Consider the following 16,633-nt stretch of genomic DNA (forward strand, 5'->3'; position numbering starts at 1 on the left):
AGAAAAGAAAAGAAAAGAAAAGAAAAGAAAAGAAAAGAAAAGAAAAGAAAAGAAAAAAATAGTATGTTTCAGTCTACATTCAAATACCCACAGTTCTTTCTCTGGGGGCAGATAGCATTTTTCATAATGAGTCTTCAGGATTCTCTTTTATCATTGTATTGCTGAGAATATCTAAGTCATTCACAGTTCTTCATCAAATAATATTGCTGTTACTGTGTACGATGTTCTCCTGATTCTGCTCACTTCATTTTATATCAGCTCATGTAAATCTCTCCAGGTTTTTCTGAAATCATCCTGCTTACCATTTTTTATAGCACAATAATATTCCATTACAATCATATGCCACAACTTGCTCAGCTATTCCCCAATTGATGAGCATCCCCTCCATTTCCAATTCTTAGCCCCTATAAAAAGAGTTGCTATAGATATTTTTGTACAAGTAGGTCCTTTTCCCTTTTTTGAAAATCTCTTTGGGATACAGACCTAGCAATGGTATTGCTGGATCAAAGGGTATGCATAGTTTTACAGCCCTTTTGGACATAGTTCCAAATTGTTCTTCAGAATCTATACTTGAGACTTTTACTATACATTGAATACCTGTACAGGAGTGGGTAAGATATATTTGGGTAAGGCATGAGCTATACGTAAATTTAAGTTACAGATTTTCCCAGAGTAACACTCTGGAGTGAGGGCATGAACCAAAGAGAGAAGATGAGCCTTTGAGTCTCAAGTCACCAGGACTGGACCTATCTGTGTGAGCCCAGGATCTTTGGAAAGCTCTGGACCTCAGAATACTTAGTAATTTCTGTACATGCCTCATTTACTCAACTAGTCTATAAGTTTTTTAAGGAAAAGATCCATGGCTGCTTAATCATCTTTGTATCCCTTGCAGTATTTAGTACAGTGCTCATTTATAGTAAGCACTAAATAATTTACTTTTGAATGAACGCGAGTATTCATACATTAAATGTGTGTTGAATTGCAGCTAGATGGCACAGTGGATAGAGTGCTGGGCCTGAAGTCAGGAAAACATCTTCCTGAGTTAAAATCTGGCTTCAGATACTTACTAGCTGTGTGACCCTGGGCAAGTCACTTAAATGCTGTTTGCCTCAGTTTCCTCATCTGTAAAATGATCTGGAGAGGGAAATGGCAAACTACTCCAATATCTTTGCCAAGAAATCCCAAATTGGTTCATGAGGAGTTGGATACAGCTAAAAAACAAAAACAAAAACAAAGAGACTGACCTGAATTGTACTTAAAAGGTGGAATTCTAAATCCAATAATCCTGCAAAGGTCAAGAAGAGTGATTTGACCTGGACAAAGGCAAACAGATATATATAGCAGGAGTAACATAATTTCAAAGGCACTCATTAAATAATCTTCATTATATCTCAATAAAAGGAAATGTTCAAAAAGAACCAAAATGACCACACACCAATAAATGCCTCTATCCCCACTGAAAGATAACTACAATATATATGAATCACAGAATTTCATAGTTGGTAATTCAGCGAACCATTTAGTTCTGCCATTACTTGGAAAAGAATACTACTACACTATTCTACCTGAGAAATCATCATCTGTGCTTGAAGATCTCCAGTGAGGAGAAACCCACTGCCTTTTAATGAATCCCATTTCACATTGTAGAAGTTCTAATTGTTAGTTTAACCCAGAGTTTAAGTTTGACTATTTGCATAAGTTTCTTCTGTTTGGTGAGGACAATGATTATTTGACACTTTTTGCCTGTTATGAGGGGCAGAGTTTTTCTTTTTTTCTGGGTTCCAGACATGAGAGAAGATATACACATTTCCAGGCTCTCTTTAGGGAAAGGTCTTTAGAGGAAGAAAACAACTTGGGGAAGAAACTGACATGTAGAGAAGCTGGTGCCTCAAACATGTACCTATTTCCACCTGGCTCACTAAAGACTTCAGGAAATTTCCTTTTTGGGGGCAACTGAGGACCCTCTCTCTGTGTCTTTCTGTCTCTATGTGTCTCTGCCTATCTCTGCCTATCTCTGTGTTTTTGTGTGTTTCTCTCTCTTCGTGTCTCTCTCTCTTTCAGTTGAACATATCTCAGCTTCAGTGGAAATTCATTCACTCTGTGTATTGATTTGTATATTCCAATGTGTGAAACATCTCTGAGTTTTATTCGCTATCAGTTTGTTTAAATGGGTACATCAATTATTTCATATTTGTGATGGTCTTGAGGTACCTAGCATTTGGTGGGAAAGGAATCAAACCTTCAGATATAGCTTAGGGGAAACTTTCCCTTTTAAGATGTATAGACTAGGAAAAGCAATTTAAAACTAAAAATAGTTTCCCCTAGACTAGCAATATTTAAAGGGGCAGAGAAATATAATTCTAGCCTACTATTCTTTCTCTGAGAGGTGCCGAGCAAGCCAAACCCATGTCACCAATCTTTTACCTTCCTCCTGGCAGGAATCAAAGTATCCCTTGGAGAGGGATGGGCGAGTTCCCACAGATATCTATTCACACTTCCCAGTGAACTACATTCATATAGATTTATGTGGGCATACATATAACATACATGGGCAAAACATACACAAACACACACACACACACACACACGCACACACACACACACCCTACATGAGGAATTTTTTTCTGACATCAAGCCTAGAACGATCTCTTTACATTTTCCAACCATTGCTTCTAGTTCATGACTCTGGAGTCATAAGGGGACAGATTAAATTTACACAAAATAGCCATTTGAATACTTGAATGGCTATCATGTCTCCCTGAGTTTCTCTTATCTGTGTGTTTTCTTAATATCATTCTTATACTACATGGAATGAAAACCCTTCACATCTTTGTTGTCCTCCTCTATATGCTTTTTAAAAATTAACATCTTTCCTTAACTGTAGCATCTAGAATTGAACATTCTAGATCTTGTCTGATCTGAGCAGAGTGCACAGGATGATCACTTCCTTACTACCAGAATCTGATTTTTTTGTCCATCATGTCATGTTGTTGCCTCACATTAAGCTTACAGTTTATTAACACTACTATATTTTTTCCCTCTAGACAAATTGCTATCAAACCATGTGCCCCTCCCCCACCTTGTACTTGTTTTCCTAATTTATTTTTTGTTTTCAATTAACAGGCATTTATTTTTTCTCCTTATAGCCCTATCTTAACTGAAAAAATAAAATAAAATAAAACTAACGTAGGAAATATGCAGAGACAAACAAAACAATTCATACATTGGCCACATCCAAAGACATAAGCCTTTTTCTGCATCTTGAGTCTATCAACTCTCTGTCTAGAAATGGGTGGCATTCTTCATCATTGATCTTCTGGAATCATGGTTAATAATCGCCTTAATCAGAGTTCTAATGGTGTAATGATGTTCCATTTCATTCATATAACATTATCTATACAGCCATTCCACAATTGATAGGAAGCTCCTTGGTTCTCAGTTCTTTATCACTACAAAAACAGCTACTGTAACTTGCTTGTACAAATGGGCCCTTTTCCTCCTTCTTTGATCTCTTTGTGTTATAGTTCTAGTAGTAGTATGACTGTGTTAAAACATATACAGATTAATAATGTGGGGGGCATAGTTACAAATTACTTCCCTGAATGTCTGAACCAATTCATTGTGCTTCCAACAGTGCATCAGGATGTCCATTTTCCTACAACCCTTCCAACATTTGTCATTTTCCTATTTTGTTCACTTGTCTAACCTGAGGGCTATAAGTTGGAAATGTAAAGTTGCTTTCATTTGAATTTCCCGAATTATTAGTGATCTGGAGCACTTCTTCACATTCTTGTTGATATCTTGGATTTCTTCCTTTGAAAATTGCCTGTTCACATCCTTTGGGATATGGAATTTCCCTTATCAATTGGAGAATTACTTTTGTTCTCATAAATTTGATTCCTATATAACTTGGAAATGAGATCATTATCAAAGAAACAAAATTTTCCCAGTTAACTGTTTTTCTGCTACTATTAGTTACATTCAAGCTATACCCTCTTTTTAAAGATTAATTTTATTTTTTCCAATTAACAAAAATCTATCCCAAGGTACCTCACTTTCCCCCATCATATGAAAAGAAAGGAAAAAGCCCCCAATCCCCTGTAACAAATGTGTATATTTAAGCAAAAAATCCTCCCACATTAACCAAGTTGAAAAGATACATCTCATTTTGCAACCTTAGTCCAACACATGTCTGTCAGGAGGTGGATAGCATATTTCATCATAAGTCCTCTGGAATCATGGCTCAAGTTCCCCTCCTCCCTTTTTATAAAGAAGAGGGCACTGAGAGAGAAATGAGCTCATCACTAGTGCTCCAGTTTTGGTTTAACTGTTTCTACTCCCCTTCTGTTTCCTCTACCATAACCTAATCACAAATTCTTATTCTTTCTTTCTTTTTTAAACCCTTTTTTATGATTTAACATCCATGGTTAGAAATTGTTTTGCTTAGGACTAATCCTTTTCTTGATCTACCCTCCCTTTCCACCCTCCTCCCTTCTCCCCTTTCTGTCCTATTTCTCTGTTAAGTGAAATATATTTCTGGATTCAACTATTTGTTTGTGTATTCTTCTCTCCTTTAACCAGTTCAGATGTAAGTGAGGTTCAAGTGTCTCTCTCTCTCTACACTTTCTCCTTATCTGTATAGTTTTCTATTTATGTACCCCAACTACATGAGATAATTTCCCCCACCTTTCATCTCCCTTCTCCTCACCCCCAGCTTATCCCTTTTTCTCTCTTCTTCTTTTAAGATAACAAAAACATAACAAAATGACTACTATGCCATCTGGCTTATTATTAGATTCCCTTTATGGTATCTGATGATGATAAGACTCACAGAGGACATGTGTTATATGTTAGAATATAATTATTAGAATGTAATATTAGAATATAAACAGTTCATTCTTGTTTAATCCCTTATGCCTGCTCACTCATATTTATCTGTTTTATGTTTCTTCTAACTCCTGTGTTTGCATTTTAATGTTTCTATACAGCTTTGGTCTTTTCATCAGAAATGTTTGGAAATTTTTTATTTCATTAAAATTATATTTTTTCCTCCTATAGAATTTTACTCAGTTTATCTGAATAAGTTATTCTTGATTATAAGTTTATATGCTTTGCCTTCAGGAATACTATATTCTAAACTCTCCACTCCTTTATAAAATGATGGCAGTTAAACCATGTGTTATCCTGACTGTGGCTCCTCAGCACTGGAACTTTTTTTAATGACTACTTGCAATATTTTTTCTTTGACCTTGAAATTCTGGATTTTGGCTAAAATCTTTCTGGGAGTTTTTATTTTGGTATTTCTTTCAGGATACCAGTAGTTTTCTTTTTATTTTAACTTTTCCATCTGACGCTAAGAGATCTGATCAGTTTTCTTTTATGATTTCCAGAAATATGATGCCTAGGCTTTTTTTTTTTGGTCATAGTGTTCAGATAGTACAATTATTCCTAATTGTTTTCTGTCACTCAGTTTTCCAGGAAAATCATTTTGATATGAAATACCTTACATTTTTTTCCAGTCTTTTGACTTTGTTTTGTTATTCCTTGTTGTCTCATGGAGTTGTTAACTTCTTTTGGCCCATTTCAAGAGTCTGGTGTTTGTTTAACATTTGTACCTCTTGTGCCAATCTATTCATTTTCTTTCTAATTTTTTCTTCTACAGATCTCAATCTTTTCTCCACTTTTTCCTTTAGCCATTTTTATTTCTTTTCCATTTTCCCCCTTTAGCACTCTCATTTCATTTATAAAATTACTTTTTTTAATTAAAAAGAAAACACCCTTTTGCTTTATCTGTTCCAGGAGTTCTAGTTAAATTTGTGTCCAAGATGTGGTTTTCTTTAAAATTTTGATTGTAGATGTTTGAAGTCATTCTCTTTTGGATTTGTACCTTGAGGGTCCCTATCATCTTAATAGCTTTTTATTGGGGGATAGTTTTTTTTTGTTTATTTGTTTGTTCATCCTTTTAGCCTTACTTCTTGACTTTAGCTTTAGTGTTATGGATAGGCACTATGCACTTATGAATGGAATATCTGGGCTGGGCTAGGTCCTACTTTGTATACTCTTAGGTCTTGCTTCTTTTTTCTTTGGGTATTGAGCGCTGTGTTATAGGATCTCTAGGGCTGACAACAAGTCTAATGTCTCCTCTGTGTGATAGGCCTTCAAATATTCAAAGACAATTATCATATCCTCCCCTGTGTCTCCCCTCCTCCAGGCTAAACATCTCTATTTCCTTTAATTGAATTTCATATGTCATTGTCTCTGGTCTCCTTACCATCCTATTTGCCCTCCTCTGGATATGCTCAAGTTTGTCAATACTCTTCTTAAATTATAGGGCCCAGCACTGAAAATAATACTATAGATGTTTTCTGACCAGATCATGCAATGGGATCATTATACCCTTCATTTGAAAAACAATCTCTGTCTTAGGGCAGACAGTATGTTACTGTGCCTGTTTTCTTATAGCCCCTCAATCAAAAAGGACTTGTTCATTTATTAAGGATTTATTGTGTGTAAGGTATTGTACTAAGTGCTGAGTATAAAGAAAGTAAATAAAAATAGAACTTATATTCTAATGGGGAACTAATTCTCTGCCACCCAAAATTAAAAAGGGAGGAAGGAGCGCTTATTCATCTTAAGGTTAGATGGTCACTTTCATATGTGTATCATCAGAGGCTAGCACAGTGCCTGGCACAAAAGAATTACTTAAACATTTTTTCATTCATTCATTCATTCATAGGTCTTTTGGTCCCTTTTAGTTAAGTATTATTCACTTGTAAATGATTACGCTTATAAATGTATTATAAACATGTATTATTATACATTAAACATATAAAAACATTAATTTATAACTACACAGTTGAACTTTTGTTATTTTTATATTATTATTGTTACTCCCATCCAAGTACATAGGGTCTTTTATTAAAAAAAAAAAACAAACAGGCAACACTTTGCCTTTTATTTTCTTTGCCAATAAGTATTCCTTTAAATATGTATATATTATATTATATATATCATATTATCATACATATATATCAACGGAAATATCACTGGATTTGGAATCAGTATACTTGGGTTTGAATCCCAGTTCTTTCATAGTCATGACATATCCTTAGATTTCTACCATTAGTAACTAATAATTTATAGCTGTTTCCTCAACTCCACTATTCCCCAAAATGTCATAGTTAAAGCCTGACATTTTATCTCTGTGAATGAAAGCATTGAATAACCTTTACCTCACACTCAGTTCCTATCAGTAATGTCCTTCAATGGGTTATGGGATTGAAGAACTATCTTCCTATGATAGATATAGATTAAGATTGATTTAGAGATGCCCTTCCCAAACAAGTCATATATAAATGTATTGAGGCAGCTTTAGGGTCAAATCTCCTTATTTCTGCAACTCACTCCTTCTAAAGGCAAAGTTTGCAATAGAAGGTTAAGATTAAGTTTTGAATCTTAGCAGAAAGGCTTATGATTAAAAGCATGTGATCTAGTTTGATTAGAAGTAGTTGTCAGGGATTCTACTGTTTGGGTCTTGACCTATCTTCCTGCTTTCTCTTATTTTCTGGTCCGTTTGAAATCTTTTTTTTTAGAAAGTGGTCTTACCCATTGTGCTAGGCACTGGAATAAATACACAAATGTATTAAGATGTTAAATTACAGTCTGGTAGGGGGAATAGAACACAAACAGAAATATATTATAACTGGTGCTTTCTGCCATTTAAAAAAATTGTAAAGACAGAAGACTAATTAGAAAAATTTATTTTATTTTTGTCACGTACATTTCCAATATATCCCTCTCTATCCCAATCCTTACGACAATAAATAAACAAATAAATAAATAAGCCGGGGAAAAAACAGTCTAGAAAAACTAACCAATATATCAATTATACCCACAGTTCTCCAACTCTACAAAGAAGGGAAGGAAGTGTAATCTCATATCCCTTCTTTTGAACCAAGCTTAGTTATTATAATTTCACAGTATTTAGTTGTAATTTTTCTATGGCTATTATTATTCTTTTTTGTATACTCTTTTCCTGGTTCTGCTTACCCCATTTTGCATCATTTCACATATTGTCCCATGTTTCCCCATAGTCATAGTCATCATTTCTTTCAACAAAGTAATCTTCCATTACATCCAGGAACCACAACTTATTTAGCTATTTCCCAAGTAATGGGAATCTACTTTGTTTCCATTTCTTGTTGAGAAATAAGTATAAAAAGTTCTGCTAAAAGTATTTTATTCATTTGGGACATTTCTTTCTGTTTCTGATCTCTTTGAGGTATTTATCCAGCAGTAGAATCTGAGTCAAAGAGTACGGATATTTTAGTCAGTTTCCTAGCATGATGGCAAATTGCTTTCCAGGTTGATTGGATTCACAGGTTCACACAATTCACAGGTCCGACAATTTATTAATATGTTGTTCTTTCTACAACCCCTTCAAACATGACTATTTCATCTTTTTGTAGTCTTTTCCAATTTGTTGGTTGTGAGGTAAAACCTCAGAGTTTTCTTGATCTACATGTCTTTTATTTATTATTTGGAGCAATCAAAAGATTGTTAATAGGTTGCTATTAAAAAGTTATTAATTGCAATTTTTTGAGAAAGATCATTCATATTCTCTGACTACTTATCTACTGGGAGTGACTTTTGGTATTACAAATTTCCTTAGTTCTCTATATGTTGGGTAACAAACTTTTCGAATACATTTGGTGCAAAGAATTTTTTTTCCCAGTCAGCTATTTTTTTCTCCTAATCCTAGGTGTTTCAGTTTTGTTTTTGCAAAAGCATTTCAACTTCCTATCATCAAAATGATCTATTTTATATCTGTGATTGACACATCTCTTGTTTGTTAATAATTCTCCCCCTAGCTACGGTTGTAAAAAGTACCTTATCTGATTCTCTTCTAATTTGTTTATGTTATAGTTTTTAATTTTAAGGTTACATATCCATTTTGAACTTGTTGTATATATGGTTTAAACTGTTGGTCTAAATCTAATTTCTGCCAGACTTTTCTGGGATTCTCAGAAATTCTTACCAAAATAGAGCATTCTTTCCCAATTAAAGTATGTTCTCAAGTTGATTGAACATTGAACTATTGAGTTCATTGTGTCTGATTTTCAGTCTGTACCAAATAGTTTTGATAATTGCTGCACTTTAGTATAAAATCCAAACCTGGATTACTCCCACCCTCTCCTCTGCATCTACTCATGGGTGTGGCTGAAGAATGCTAGAGGATGTCATGCTACAATGACAACTGATTCCACTAAAATTTACATTACATAATATCATTTGGGCCCTTGCTACAGCAAGGCAGTTCATTTATTCTTCCCTCATTAATTGCACTCCCTACATCAGCTGTTCTAAATCTTCTATTCTCCTTTCAAGATTCTGACATCACTTCATTTTCCACCATTCCCCACCCTTTTATCACCAGAGTCCATGTTTCATGATGTATTCACTCTATGCCATAGACCCATAGTCTTGTGGCAAGAGGAATGTTGGGAACTTCTATAAAGCCCATCTTTGAGGCCTGGAGCTTCATGGGAAAGATAATCCTTTTCTCAAATGTGCCCCTGTCACACAGCATGAGGGCTAAAGTTCTTTTGTCACATCTTAAGCCTTTGTAAGCTCTACCTTTAGGGGGCAATGTACACACAAAATGACTATATGCACTGCCACAGCAAGCAAACCTGATCAACCTTCATTCTCCACTTTATCTGAATACACAAGTGATTATCATCCTGTTATACAATTACTCAAACCTATTCTCCTTATTCAGGTCACAGATAGTGAAGCTCACAGAACTGTTTCTCCATTCTTCCTTTCATGCAAAGGGCTGATGTAGTAGCGCCTCTGCTAACTGGAGTTAACCTGAATTTTGGTTGTGTGATCTCACCTTTGTCTTATATTACATATTTTTCATCCCTTCCAGACACCTTTCACTGTTTCTGAAGTAAATTCAAACAAAAGGAAATTATAGGAAAGAAAAAAAAGTCAGGCCCTGCAGGGCAAATAAGCATTAGCTCCTTTCCCTAAGGCATCATTTCATCACTCCATAGGTCTATTTTCAACATGTACTTTGACTATGATTAGTTGCATAATTTTTATACTACAATGTCACCTTTCTTTTGATGAGCTTAAAGAGCTTTAGAATCATTGTCTTATTAACCCTCACCTGAGGATAGGGAGGTGGCCTGTCACGTGCCATTATATTTATGTTATAGAAAGAAACATGACAGCTCAGAGAGTTAAGGGTCTTGCACAATATCAGAAACTGAGTCAATGGAAAGGTTTGGAATAGAACCCATGTTTCATAGGTTTCAAGTACTATGTATAACCAAATATATTTCCACTTTCATTAGAAAGTTGTAATGAACTGATCTTTCAGTGAATAAGAATGAATAAAATATAGACTGAAATGAAATAACTTCTCAGTCATCCATTACTTGTTTCTAGACACTTAAGCAAGCCATTTCTCAAGGAGAAACTCTTAAAGGAATGTCTCTGATCTAATCTAAACCAACAATTTCCAAGGTGATTTCTGAACCAAAATTTTATGATCCTAATTCAATTAAATTCGTTATGCTAGGTGATGTGGAATTAGAGAATATGCAAAACAGAAGGTTTTTTTTTCTCTTGAGTTTACTCTTAATTAGGGAATAAATATGTAGCAGTATTGATCAGGAGAGCTTCTAATCAATCTTGTACACCCCAATCAACTTGATAAAATTGCAAAGCCTGGACCTTGGTTAGGAAAGAGTACCTCACATGGAGTTAGACTCAGGCTCAGTTTTCAGCCTTGGTTTCCTAATTTGTAAAATAAGAGGTTGGATCAATGATCCCTAAAGCCTAGATCTACATCTTGCAATCCTATTCAAAGGAAGATTAGATTTGGGCACAGACTGTATGCAAAGAGATGAAGGAAATGAGGTCTCAAGGTATGAAGAAGGAGGGTGACTCTGATGAGAAGGAAGTAAAATGTTTGCTCCATTTTTATATATTAACTCTGTGGAGCTGTGTGTGTGTAAGAGAGAGAAAGCTCTTTCAAGTCACTGAACTCCTTGATGTCATACTTTCAATATAGTCATACCTGACTCTTTGTGACCTCATCTGGGGTTTCCTTGGCAAAGATACTGGAGTGGTTTGTCATTTCCTTCTTTAGACTAGATACTTACTAAGGGACTTATGCCCTTACCTTTTGAAGATAAGGTACAGAAATTCTCCTCAGTACCTGAGGCTGCCTCCTGGTGACTAATTAACTAAGGTTTATGTGGATGGACTTTTAGGGGGACAGCTGCCCTCTCTATGACCTAGAAGAGGGAGGAGAAATGGACCACCCTTTGAGATCTTTTTTGACACTCTCCCTTGGACTTCAAAACTGAAGTTCAGCAAGGAGGGGGAGGGGATTTTTCTCCCTGTTCACACCTCCCTCCTACTGGCTGCCAGCCCTTCCCTTACCCCCACCCCAAGGCTTCCTGGTTCAAACAAAGGTGGATTACAATAGTACTTATGACTATGGAAGACTTGTACTTGCATGTAGCCTGAGTCTGGAGATCCTAGACCGCCAAGTTCTGCTATTTCTGCTTTTCTGTTTCTGTTTCTGAGAAAAGGTCAGAATATACCATTTCAGAGAAATGGATGGTTCCAACCTTGGGGTTACTTTATGAGTAATCCTGAGATTGACAGTTCCTGAGCATGACAGTTGTACACCAGTTGATCAGAAAGAGTGGTTTCTTTTAACTGTGCAGGACAAGAGGTCTGACAACAGAATCACCCTGCAGCTGGAGGACTAATTCCATTCCATGACTAGCCAAGAATTCTGGACCTTACCAATCCTCTGTGATAATTGCTTTGAGTTGAATTTGATGTAGTAGATAATAACAAGTAGTCATAGTTGTTTCCTTAGCAATGGGACAAGATAAAAGCAATAATTTAGGAAATTAGACTAGTATGGAGAATAGACTGAGGAGGGAAAGACTGGGAAATTAGCTAGGAGGCTGTTACAGATTGTTGTAGTGGGAACTTACACTAAAAGCATATCTAGCAGTCATATTGTAAAAAGAACTCTAGATTTGGAGTCAGATACTGTTTATACTCTTAACTGTGCCACTTGTGGTCTTGGGCAATGACTTAACTTCTCTGGGCCTCAGTTTCCTCATCTGTAAAAACAAAAGGTTGGATAAAAAATCTCCAAAGCCCAGATCTGAATTTTGTGATTGTATTTGGAGGAAGAAAGATTAGATTTGGGAGCAGACTGTATACAAGGAGATGAAGGAAATGAAAGAATCAAAGGTTTCAAGGCAGGATGAAGGGCAATGACTCTGATGAGAAGGAAGTAAAATGTTTGCTCTAGTCTTATTTATTAATTCAATGAAAGAGTGTGTGTGTGTGTGTGTGTGTGTGTGCGTGCGCGCGTGCTCTTTCAAGTCACTGAACTCACTGACTGCATATTTTCATAGTCTGGATCTAGCGATTTGTAAGCCTGAAAGGAGTCCTTTGCTTCCTCCAAAAGGCAGTTTGGGGCCCAGTTATTTCCATTTTGCACGTGAATAGTGTTTTATTTGCTAATGTTTTATAAACTTTAAAAAATTATTCAGTTGTAGTTAAATCGAAGATTTCTTCATTAACCAAACTCCTGCACCACTACTTCTCATTGGTTCCTACTGTTATTCTGTGGGTCTAGAGTATTGAGGTTGCCCTAAAAATTCTCTTCTAGTATTCAGTTACAGTTAGATTTACATTTCTTTGAAAGAGGTTATTTTTGGTAAGAATTTACAATGTCTTTAGGTTCCCTGGCACTTGTTTTGTTCAAATTTTTGGTTGTTGTTGCTGTCCATCTTTCATTTTTGAAGAGGACTAATGATATCACAAGAATGGTGTCTTGACTTGTGTGTGAATTGGATTTAAATTTTGGGTAGCATAGCAATTAAATGTTCAGAAAAATGTACGGGATTGAGAACGTTGGAGACTGACATTTGTTTGTATCATGTGCATGCCCAGCCCCAACAGGATATAGATAATGCAAATAAGGAAAATGTTGACCCAATAAGAAAAGAAATCCAAATTTGTAACAAAAAAGATTTAGGGTAATTAAAAGATGATTTTGATGATGTCATAGGTTCTAAAGAAAATCGATGAGGTCCAATATCAGAGTTAAAGGTTATAAATAGTTGAAATTGTATCTGTTCCCCTGGTGCAGAAATAGGGAAGGAATTATTGGTAGAACTAGCCTATATCAGGTTTGAAAAATAAAGAATGATTTGGAAATGGAGACAGTTTGTATAGATGATTTAGCAGTGGAGGACTTTAATACGAACTTTAGTTTCCCATGTCTGACATTCACTGTCCTAAGGAAATTATATAGTCTATATAGCTGAAGAGGAAAAAAAAAGTGCAATACTTAGGCCAAAGACTGGCAGAATTTCTCCAGAGTTCATTCACCTTATTTATTACCTTTCTATCTAATGAGAAGCAGACTGTGAATGACATTCATATCAAGTTCCCATTTTGTTCTATCCTTTCTTTGCATATTTTCAGTTTAATTCAGGCACATGTATTATCAAATATCTGTTTTAATTACAGCCATTGTTAAAGAAGTTAATCAGTTGTAGTCTCTCACTAGCTAAAATCCTATATTGCTGAATTCTCTTACAAAGATACAATAAATATAAAAAGAATTCTTGTATATCAGTACAAAAATGCATACAACTTCTTTGCTCACTGATGCAACCAAAACACCTAGGACTTATTATAACGTGCATTCCCTTGACACAGACTTTTATTTCATGCAAATGACTATGATTAAGATTCAAATACATTTTTTTCATTTTCACACATTACTTAATCAATGTGAAGTACTGTGTAAAAATTGCATCTCTTCATAACAGCGATTTTGACCAAGTCAAGTGTTGCTCCTAGAATTCTAATCCAGACTTGTGATTCAATTATCATTTAGAGACTTTCTAAATTCAAATTAAGTTTACTCTTCCCACTCTCTCCCTCATCCTCTAAACTTTGTATCAGTATGGATCACTCGTGCAGTGATATCAAAATAACTTTCTATTGTAAGATAATGTATCCCTTGTATGATTTTTTCCTGTGTCTGAAAAAGTATAATAATCAATGGAAAGTAGGCATTAAAATGCATGAAAATACACTAGTACAATCCATTTTTCTATGCTATGCTTTGTTTTTAGACTAAGATTGATAGATCTCTGGAATATGTAATCATTTACAATTATCTCAAAATATTTGAGCAACTAAACATTTTGGAGGTTACAAATACCCCATAAAATACCTCATTCGCCTTTTAGGCAAGTTAGCTATTGCACATTATCATCTAGTCAGTCAATTAACAGTTGTAATAGTCATGGCCCAATAATAACCCCATCCCATCTAAAAATAATTACCTTGTCAGATAAGTATACTTCTTGATTGAAAAATTAATCAAAACTAGGCTGAACAAGCCTTAGCCACCTCCTTCAATCAATCAACCAATCAACATTTATTAAATACCTACTATGTGCCAGGTACTGTGCTAAACAGGGGATACAAAAAGAGGCAAAAAGCAGTCTCTGCCCTCAGAGACATCACAATCTAAATCAGAGACATTTCCACTAGGTGTGACAAGAAGTCTACTCTGATTAGTTGATGCCTTTGATAAAGCCCTGGAGATTGTCTAAAACCTGAGAGCTAATTCAGAACCAGAGAGATTCAAATGTTTGAGAAGAAATCACTTGTGGGGCATAAAGCTTGCCTCAAACTTAGTCTCCTCTGTTCTCCTTCCCCCTCTTGCCTGGAGGATGATCTTGTGAATTTTGAAGGTTCTAGAGTATTTTGGACTTCCTGTCTTCCCATCCTTGTTGTAGTAGGATTCCTGGAACATTTTGGGAGGGGCAGGAAAGGCTCCATAAAGAAGGTGGAATTTGAACTGAGTTCTGGAGGACCAGGGAAACTAGGAGGTGGAAGTGAGTAGGGTGAGCATTTCAGGCATGAGGTACTGCTAATGTAAAGGCATGGAAATTGGAGATAGGGTATTTAAGCAACAATAATGTATTGCCAGTATGGCTGAACTGAGGAATGCTGAACATATTAATGACAAAAAAAAACAAACAAAAAAAAAAGAAAGAAAAGAAAAGAAAAACAGAGGAGATGGAGTAATGAGTACTACCCATTTGATAGGGTTATTGCTGTAAGAGTCATGCATGTAAAAAGATATGGACAAGACCTGTGGTTTCTTTGCATAGGAAACTCTTACTACTAATGCAGCTTAGCTTCTTACTCTATGACTTATAATCTTAAAGGGTTGTAGGGTACCTAGAGGTTGTATCTTTCCTAAGGTCATACAACCTGAGTGGGTCAGAGGTTAGATTTAAAGGCAGGTCTTCCTGGCTCTAAGACCGGCTTTCTATCCATTGCACAACCCGGCCTTTCTTGCAAATGAATGTTATGTAAAACATGCGAATGTCAGCTATTATTAATAAATATTTATTTATTGAGCATATTATATCTGAGGGGCTATATTGATTGCAAGAGCAAATGGTGGAATTTAATAATAACAATAACAATAGAGGCTCTGGAGAACCTCCCAGTACTCTAGGGAAATCTTTAAGATAAATTGCAGAGAAAGTGCCAATATACATTAGCAGAGATAGTTTCTTCATCCTGAAGTTCCTTATACCAGTGAAATCACTTGTCCAGTCACTGTCACTATCTGTTGTATAGCTCTTTACAATTTACGAAGTGCTTGACTTATAGTTGCCTTAGGTAACAGATTAGAGTTAGTAGAGGAGAGAAAAATTGTATGCAATTCCTGTAATTCAAGCTAGAATTAAAAAGTGCATTAACTTTTTTCTTTCTCACTTCCTAGCCTTCTTGGTGGCAGATGTCTGGCTGAGGGACCTCCTGCACCGCAGGCAGGAAGATGGTGGTCACAAAGAAGATGAAAAGTTGCAGGAGTCCATCAGTTCAAGGCACCTGCTGGTAATGAAAAGCAGCAAATACGTGCTAGGCTACAAACAGACCCTGAAAATGGTCAGACCAGGCAAAGCCCAATTAGTCATCTTAGCCAACAACTGTCCAGCCTTGAGGAAATCAGAGACTGAATATTATGCTATGTTGGCCAAAACTGGAATACATCACTATGGTAGCAACAACACTGAATTGAGTACAGCACGTGGGAAGTATTACGGAGTATGTACACTTGCTGTCATTGATCCTGGTGATTCTGTTATCATTAGAAGCATGCCAGAACAGACCAGTGAAAAGTAAATTGTACAAAAGCATTCTTTAATAAACTGGCCAAAACTTGTTTAAAAACAAAAAAAGCCCATTAAGAATAAGACTGGGAATTCCAGAGTAGGAGAGAGAACTTCCATCTGGAGGATAGGGATTAGGGAAGGTTTCATGTAGAAGATGAGACCTGAGAGGATTTGGACAGGTATTGATGAAGAATGGTTATTATATTAATATTACTAATAATAACAATGATAATAATAACTAGCATTTATATGATACCCACTATGTGCCAGACACTGTGCTAATTGCTTTATAAACATTATCTCATTTGAATCTCAGAACAACCCTGGAAGGTAGGTGCTATTATTATTATTATTATTTATAGTTGAGGAAA

General features: G+C 35.7%; 1 pseudogene; it reads left to right on the forward strand.

Moving 5' to 3' along the window:
• The window catches only part of LOC114028598, a 198,430-nt pseudogene extending 182,158 nt beyond the window's left edge, over window positions 1-16,272 (forward strand).
• The last annotated feature ends 361 nt before the right edge of the window (window positions 16,273-16,633 follow it).

This window comes from Vombatus ursinus, unplaced genomic scaffold, assembly GCF_900497805.2.
Source record: "Vombatus ursinus unplaced genomic scaffold, bare-nosed wombat genome assembly UNPS02014893.1, whole genome shotgun sequence".
Taxonomy (NCBI): Eukaryota; Metazoa; Chordata; class Mammalia; order Diprotodontia; family Vombatidae; genus Vombatus; species Vombatus ursinus.